Consider the following 8,887-nt stretch of genomic DNA (forward strand, 5'->3'; position numbering starts at 1 on the left):
TCGTACTCGTAGAATACACAGCTTTTAGATGTATGTACTATTAGTATATACACTCCAATGATCAGCTCTTAGCAGCCCATGTGAGTCATCTAACACATGTGGGAACCATTATTTGGCAACTAGCATGAAATATCTCATAAAATTACAAAAATATTAGTAATCATTCATGACTTATTTACATGAAAACAAAATTACATATCCTTTATATCTAATCCATATACCAACGACCAAAAGCACCTACAAATACTTTCATTCTTCAATTTTCTTCATCTAATTGATCTCTCTTAAGTTTCACCTTCAAGTTCTAAGTGTTCTTCATAAATTCCATAAGTATAGTTTCATAAAAATCAAGAATACTTCCAAGTTTGCAAGTCTACTTCCAAGCTTTCTAATCCATTCCAAGTAATCATCTAAGATCAAGGAACCTTTGTTATTTATAGTAGATTATCTTTATAATTCAAGGTAATATTCATATTCAAACTTTGATTCAATTTCTACAACTATAACAATCTTATTTCGAGTGAAAATCTTACTTGAACTGTTTTCGTGTCATGATTCTGCTTCAAGAACTTTCAAGCCATCCAAGGATCCTTTGAAGCTAGATCCATTTTTATCATTTCCAGTAGTTTTATCCAGAAAACTTGAGGTAGTAATGATGTTCATAACATCATTCGATTCATACATATAAAGCTATCTTATTCGAAGGTTTAAACTTGTAATCACTAGAACATAGTTTAGTTAATTCTAAACTTGTTCGCAAACAAAAGTTAATCCATCTAACTTGACTTTTAAAATCAACTAAACACATGTTATATATCTATATGATATGCTAACTTAATAATTTAAAACCTGGAAACACGATGAACACCATAAAATCGGATATACGCCGTCGTAGTGAAACCGGGGCTGTTTTGGTTTGGATAATTAAAAACTATGATAAACTTTGATTTAAAATTTGTTCTTATGAGAAAATGATTTTTCATATGAACATGAAACTATATATAAAAATCTTGGTTAAACTCAAAGTGAAAGTATGTTTTTCAAAATGGTCATCAAGATGTCGTTCTTTCGACGGAAATGACTACCTCTTTAGTAATTGACATGTAACTTAAATTTCCAACTATAAACCTATACTTTTTCTGTTTGGATTCTTAAATTAGATTTCAATATGAAACCATAGAAATTTGATTCACTCAAAACGGATTTAAAATGAAGAAGTTATGGGTAAAACAAGATTGGATATTTTTGATCTTTTTAGCTACGGGAAATGTTTAACAAATCTATACAAATCATATCCTAGCTAACTTATATTGTATTATACATGTATTCTAATATATTATGTAATCTTGGGATACCTTAGACACGTATGCAAATGTTTTGACATATCATATCGACCCATGTATATATATTATTTGGAACAACCATAGACACTCTATATGCAGTAATGTTGGAGTTAGCTATACAGGGTTGAGGTTGATTCCAAAAATATATATACTTTGAGTTGTGATCTAGCCTGAGACGTGTATACACTGGGTCGTGGATTGATTTAAGATAATATATATCAATTTATTTCTGTACATCTAACTGTGGACAACTAGTTGTAGGTTATTAACGAGGACAGCTGACTTAATACACTCAAATCTTTAAAACATAATAAAAATGGTTGTAATTATATTTTGATCATACTTTGATATATATGTACATATTTTTATAGGTTCGTGAATCGATCCGTGGCCAAGTCTTATTTCCGAGGAAGGAAATATCTGTGAAAGTGAGTTATAGTCCCACTTTTAAAATCTAATATTTTTGGGATGAGAATACATGCAGGTTTTATAAATGATTTACAAAATAGACACAAGTACGTGAAACTACATTCTATGGTTGAATTATCGAAATCGAATATGCCCCTTTTTATTAAGTCTGGTAATCTAGGAATTAGGGAACATACACCCTAATTGACGCGAATCCTAAAGATAGATCTATTGGGCCTAACAAACCCCATCCAAAGTACCGGATACTTTAGTACTTCGAAATTTATATCATATCCGAAGGGTGTCCCGGAATGATGGGGATATTCTTATATATGCATCTTGTTAATGTCGGTTACCAGGTGTTCACCATATGAATGATTTTTATCTCTATGTATGGGATGTGTATTGAAATATGAAATCTTGTGGTCTATTGTTATATAGGTTAAACCTATAACTCACCAACATTATTGTTGACGTTTAAAGCATGTTATTTCTCAGGTGAATACTAAGAGCTTCCGCTGGTGCATACTAAAATAAGGATAAGATTTGGAGTCCATGTTTGTATGATATTGTGTAAAAACTACATTCAAGAAACATATGTCGATGTAATATATTTCTATTGTAAACCATTATGTAATGGTCATGTGTAAACATTATATTTTAGATTATCATTCTTGATAATCTACGTAATGTTTTTAAAACCTTTATTGATAAAATAAAATTAAGGTTATGGTTGTTTTAAAAATGAATGCAGTCTTTGAAAAACGTATCATATAGAGGTCAAAACCTCGCAACAAAATCAATTAATATGGAACGTTTATAATCAATATGAACGGGACATTTCACGATACACGGAACTAAACCATTATTTATACTACTACACGATCGGGTACACTGCCCGTTAGTGTGTAACAATCTTTAATTGGTATTTTTCCATATTATTTCATACATTAATTCATATACCACGTTTTGCACATCAAAGCCCAAAATGCTTTGTGTTCAATTTCTACTGGAAGATGACATGCTTTTCCATAAACGAGTTTGAAAGGTGTGGTTTCAATTGGAGTTTTGTAGGCTGTTCTAAAAGCCCAGAGTGCATCCTCTAATTTCATGGACCATTCCTTCGGATTTGATCCTACGGTTTTCTCTATAATACATTTTAAAGCTCGGTTGGTATTTTCAACTTGTCCACTTGTTTGTGAATGATAAGCAGTGGAGATTTTATGAGTTACTCCATATCTTTTGAGAACTTTCTCAAGTTGATTATTACAAAAATGAGTACCCCGATCACTTATTAAAGCTTTCGGTGTTCCGAACCTAGCAAAAAGATGTTTTAAAAAGTTGACTACAACTCGTAAATCGTTAGTTGGGAGAGCTTGTGCTTCCGCCCATTTAGATACATAATCAATAGCAACAAGAATGTAGAAATTATTATGAGATTTTGGAAATGGACCCATAAAGTCAATACCCCAAACGTCAAATACTTCACATACTTGAATGACATTTTGTGGCATTTCATCACGTTGACTTATTTTTCCGGCCCTTTGACATGCATCACAGGATTTGCAAAGAAGGTGTGCGTCTTTGAAAATTGTAGGCCAATAGAATCCAGCATCGTAGACTTTTCTTGCTGTGAGTTGAGGCCCATAATGCCCTCCTGTTGGTCCTGTGTGACAATGGTTTAAGATTTGACTAGCTTCATCTCCGAATACACATCGGCATATTATTCCATCGGGATAACTTTTAATCAAATGTGGATCTTCCCAAAAATAGTGTTTTATATCACTAAAGAATTTCTTTCGTTTTTGGTACGACAACCCTTTTTCAAGGAATCCGCATACTAAATAGTTTGCATAGTCTGCAAATCATGGAATTTCATTATAATCGATCTTCAATAGATATTCATCAGAAAAGTTATCTTGTATGGCCGATTCATTTAGAACTTCTAATTCGCGATTTTCAAGACGAGAAAGATGATCAGCGGCGAGATTTTCTGCTCCCTTTTTGTCTCGGATTTCAATATCAAACTCTTGTAAGAGTAAGATCCAACGGATTAATCGTGGTTTGGCATCTTGTTTTGAAAATAGGTATCTAAGAGCAGAATGGTCGGTATAGACCACCGTTTTAGCTAGAATGAGATATGAACAAAAATTGTCAAAAGCAAAGACAATAGCAAGGAGTTCTTTTTCAGTAGTTGTGTAGTTCGTTTGTGCTCCTTGTAACGTCTTACTAGCGTAATAAATATGTTGAAATCATTTTTCAATCCTTTGTCCTAAAACGGCTCCCATTGCAAAATCACTTGCATTGCACATAAGTTCAAATGGAAGATTCCAATTTGGAGTTATCATGATCGGCACATTAGTGAGTTTTTCTTTAAGATTAGTAAAAGATTTGATGCATTCATCTGAAAAGATGAATGGAGCATCCTGTTCTAGGAGTTTATATATAGGAGTGGCAATTTTAGAAAAATCTTTTATGAAACGCCGGTAAAAACCGGCATGCCCTAGAAAACTCCTAACTCCTCTAACATTGGTGGGATGTGGAAGTTTAGCAATTACATCTACTTTAGCTCTATCCACTTCAATTCCTTCCTTTGAAATTTTATGACCAAGAACGATGCCTTCTCTAACCATGAAATGGCATTTCTCCCAATTAAGAACTAGATTTGATTGTTCGCATCTAATAAGCATTCGTTCAAGATTAACTAGACATGATTCAAATGTATCACCGAAGACTGAAAAGTCATCCATGAAAACTTCCATGCATTCTTCTATCATGTCGTGAAAAATCGCCATCATGCATCTTTGAAAGGTTGCAGGGGCGTTGCAAAGTCCAAATGGCATGCGTTTGTAAGCAAAAGTACCATAAGGGCACGTGAATGCGGTTTTCTCTTGATCCTCGAGTGCTATTGGGATTTGAAAATATCCAGAAAAACCGTCAAGAAAATAATAGTAACTATTTCCGGCTAATCTTTCCAACATTTGATCAATGAAAGGTAAGGAAAGTGATCTTTTCTGGTGGCGTCATTTAATTTTCTATAATCAATACAAATTCGCCATCCTGTTACAGTCCTAGTAGGAATAAGCTCATTTTTTTTCATTTGTGATGACAGTCATGCCACCCTACTTAGGCACGCATTGAACTGGGCTTACCCATGGACTATCAGAGATTGGATAAATTAAACATGCATCAAGCAGTTTAATAATTTCTTTCTTAATAACATCTTGCATATTAGGATTTAGTCTTCGTTGGAGTTGCACATACGTTTTATGACCTTCTTCCATAAGGATTTTATGCGTACAATACGAAGGACTTATGCCTTTAATATCATGAATCTTCCATGCAATAGCTGGTTTATGAGCTTTTAGCACAGAAATGAGTCGAGATTTTTCATTTTCTGTAAGAGAAGACGATATTATTATAGGTAATTCAGATTCACCATGTAAATAAGCATATTCCAAATGGTTTGGAAGTGGCTTTAACTCTAATGTCGGTGGTTCTTCTATCGATGATTTGTATCGATATCTGTCTTCTTCTTTTAGCATTTGAAGTTCTTCTATTGTTGGTTCATAATCATTAGCCATAAGTGCGGCTAACAATTCAGCTTCATCAATTGGTTCAGTTCCTTCTCCTAAAGAACATTCTCATGTTCCTTGTAATTCTAGAAATTCTTCTAACAATTCTGCATGTGAATCTATAGTTTGAATATAATAACATGTATCATCTGCAGATTGCGGTTGTTGCATGGCTCTATCAACAGAAAAGGTAACACTCTCGTCCTCTATACTTAGGGTCAGTTTCTTATCGAATACGTATATTATTGCTTTAGCCGTGTTTAAGAATGGTCTTCCTAATATGAGAGGAACTCGAGAATCTTCTTCCATGTCCAGAATAACAAAATCTACTGGAAATACTAAAGTACCAACTTTAACTAGCATGTTCTCCATTATCCCTCTAGGATATTTTACTGATCGATCGGCTAGTTGTATACTTATTCGTGTTGGTTTCAATTCTCCAAGGTCTAGTTTAGCGTATAGTGAATACGGCATTAAATTTATACTAGCACCTAAGTCTGCCAATGCTTCTATTGAACTAAGACTACCTAGAAAACATGGAATTGTAAAACTTCCTGGATCTGATAATTTTTCTGGTATCTTATTCAACAGCACTGCAGAATAATTAGCATTCATAGTAACAGCCGAGAGTTCTTCCATTTTCTTTCTAGAATTTAGCATATCTTGGCATTCCTGAAATCACATCAATGAAAGGAAGATTGACATTTATTTGTTTAAACATATACAAGAATTTAGATTGCTCGGCTTCAGGTTTTTCTTTTCTCATTTTACTTGGGTAAGGAAGTGGTGGTTGGTATGGTTTAACATAAGGTTTAGCCTTAACTGTATTATCTTCATTAACTTTTTCAACTACCGATTCTGTTTCTTTTCCATGCTCAAGTTGTGGTTCTTATGTAGTAGGAGTAGAATCATCAGAAATTACAGGTATTTCAGGTGGTTTAAGTGTAATACCACTTCTTGTGGTAATGGCTTTAGCTATTTCATTCCGAGGGTTAGCATTTGTATCACTAGGTAGACTTCCCGATTTTCTTTCACCTATCAACCTTGCTAGGTTGCTTAATTCTTGTTCCAAATTTTGAATAGAAGCTTGTTGATTTCTAAATGCTTGAGCATTTTGTTCATTGGTTCGTTTCTGAGATGTGGAAAATTGAGTTTGAGATTCAACTAGCTTTGGCATCATATCTTCTAGATTTGGTTTTTTATCATCGGTTTGTGGTGGTTTGTTTTGAAAAATAGGTCTCTGCTGATTGTAGGTATTATTAGATACTTGTTGATTGCTAGGACCTTGTTGGTTGTTGTATGGAACATTTCGGTTATAATTCTGATTTTGATTGTAGATTGGTCTTTGCGGTTGATAATTATTCTGATAATTATTTCCAGGCCTTTGGTTAATTAAGGAAACATTCTCTCTTTGTTCCATTGTTTGTTCAATACTGAGACAATCTTTTGTCAAATGTGGTCCTCCACACTGCTCACAACTAATTCTTATTGAGTGAATATCTTTAGTCATATTTTCCATTCGTCTTTTGACAGCATCTATCTTTGCGGAAATGGAATCTAAGTCATGACTAGAATCGGCTCTAGCCGCTTTAGATGATATAATGATATCTTTTTCTTGATGCCACTCATGTGAGTGGGAAGCAGTGTTATCAATAATTTTGTAAGCTTCAGTTACTGTTTTCTTCATAATGGAACCACCACCTGCTATATCGATGTCTTTTCGTGTAGTGATGTCGCATCCTTGGTAGATTATTTGTACTATTTGATAAGTGTCTAAACTATGTTGCGGACATCCTCTTAACAACTTTCCAAATCTTGTCCACGCTTCATATAAAGTTTCATTTGGTTTCTGTGTAAAAGTAACAATTTCTCCTTGAAGTCTCACGGCTTTAGATGCCGGAAAGAATTGTTTAAGAAATTTTTCAATTAAAACGTCTCATGTATCAATCGCCCCTTCAGGTAACGATTCTAACCAATCTTTGGCTTCTCCCTTTAAAGTCCAGGGAAATAACATGAGATAGATCTGTTCATCCTCCACTTCTCTGATTTTAAATAGAGTACATATCCTATTAAAAGTTCAAAGATGTTCGTTTGGATCTTCCTTCGGCGCACCGCTAAATTAGCATTGATTAGTTACCATGTGTAGGATTTGTCCTTTGATTTCATAATCTGGCGCATTAATGTTTGGTTGAGTAATTGCGTGACCTTGGCCAGTGCGTTTAGCTCTCATTCGGTCTTCCATACTTAGAGGTTCCAGATTTTCCATGATTGAATTTGTTGAATCTGAATCACTAAGGGATTATGATTTAATAGTTTCTTCCTCGACAATCTCTGGATGAGTGATTTGTGGTTCAGGAGGAATGATTATTGGTTCAGGATCTCTGAATTATCCCAGAATATCCTCCGGATTCTCAATTGTGAGGTCGGGTTCAAAAAATGGATTATCGGAAATTTGAATTGGAGTACTTGGTCGACTGGATGACGATTCTATAGAAAAATCAACGGCGACAATATTGGCTAGATGTCTTGATCGAGTTACAGGTGGTGAACGTATAAAAGGTGGTGAACGTTTTGCTCGGTGCATTCACTGAATATCCTATTAGTTATAAAAGATAAAAATTATATAAGTTATCAAATTAATAGACTTTTCTGATTTTGCCCACATTTCGAATAGCCAACAGATGCAGCAGGTAGCCAGGATCCTTTAAATCGGAAGCCCACAACTCGCCACTAACAAATCCAACTATTACTACGAATCAGAAAATTTTGGATGTCTATCAATTTAACCGCTTAAAATAATTTTTCGTCGAAATTTTGAAGAAAAATCTATGTCCTAAAAACTAGAGCGTCGAGAAATAAGAAAGAAAAAGAGCGCGTCGGAAAACGTCGAAAAATAAAAGGTCGAAAAAATAATAAAAAGAACGTAGCGCGTCGAAACTTAAAAGTCTAAAAACTAAGAATTAAAAGTTTCGTCTAAAGGTATTAAAGCTTAAAAGGAATTCTATAACCAAAACGGCAATTATTTTAAAAAAAGTACTAAAATATATTAAAAACTAAAGCGATAAACAATGTCGTAAAATTCTAAAGCACCTAAATTTTAGTCTAAAGAAAAATCACTTAAGGGATTTTACGGCAAATCTTAGAAATCTAAAAATAAAAATAACTACGGCAAAATAATACACTTAAAACTAATTACGAACGAAAAATACAAATTACGAATTTAACTAATAAAAAGATATGAAAATATAAAACTAAAGTTATAAAAATACAATTTTTATAAAAATATTATTTTTATATTATTTATTTTATAAAAGTATTAGTTTTTATATAAATAATAAAACTTAAAATACTAAAACTAATTAATAAATAAATAAAACCCTAATTAGGTTTTAATTAATAATAATAATTAATACTCCGTAATTAATACAAAACTAGGTCAAACCTGGCGTGTCATATCAGGCCATGCGATCGCATGGATATCGCGTTATATTTTCATGCGGTCGCATGGGTTAGGGTTTCAGGCCAGATTATGGGCTGCTACAGTACCAGGCCCGAAAATTT

The 8,887-nt window shown here is 33.5% G+C and overlaps 1 non-coding gene across 1 annotated transcript; it reads left to right on the forward strand.

Annotated features, from left to right (window-relative positions):
• Positions 1-7,101: 7,101 nt before the first annotated feature.
• On the forward strand, positions 7,102-7,208 carry LOC139845709 (small nucleolar RNA R71). Its single transcript, XR_011758471.1, has one exon. It is a non-coding gene; the product is annotated as a small nucleolar RNA R71 (small nucleolar RNA).
• The last annotated feature ends 1,679 nt before the right edge of the window (positions 7,209-8,887 follow it).

The sequence above is a fragment of the Rutidosis leptorrhynchoides genome, chromosome 4, assembly GCF_046630445.1.
Source record: "Rutidosis leptorrhynchoides isolate AG116_Rl617_1_P2 chromosome 4, CSIRO_AGI_Rlap_v1, whole genome shotgun sequence".
Classification (NCBI taxonomy): domain Eukaryota; kingdom Viridiplantae; phylum Streptophyta; class Magnoliopsida; order Asterales; family Asteraceae; genus Rutidosis; species Rutidosis leptorrhynchoides.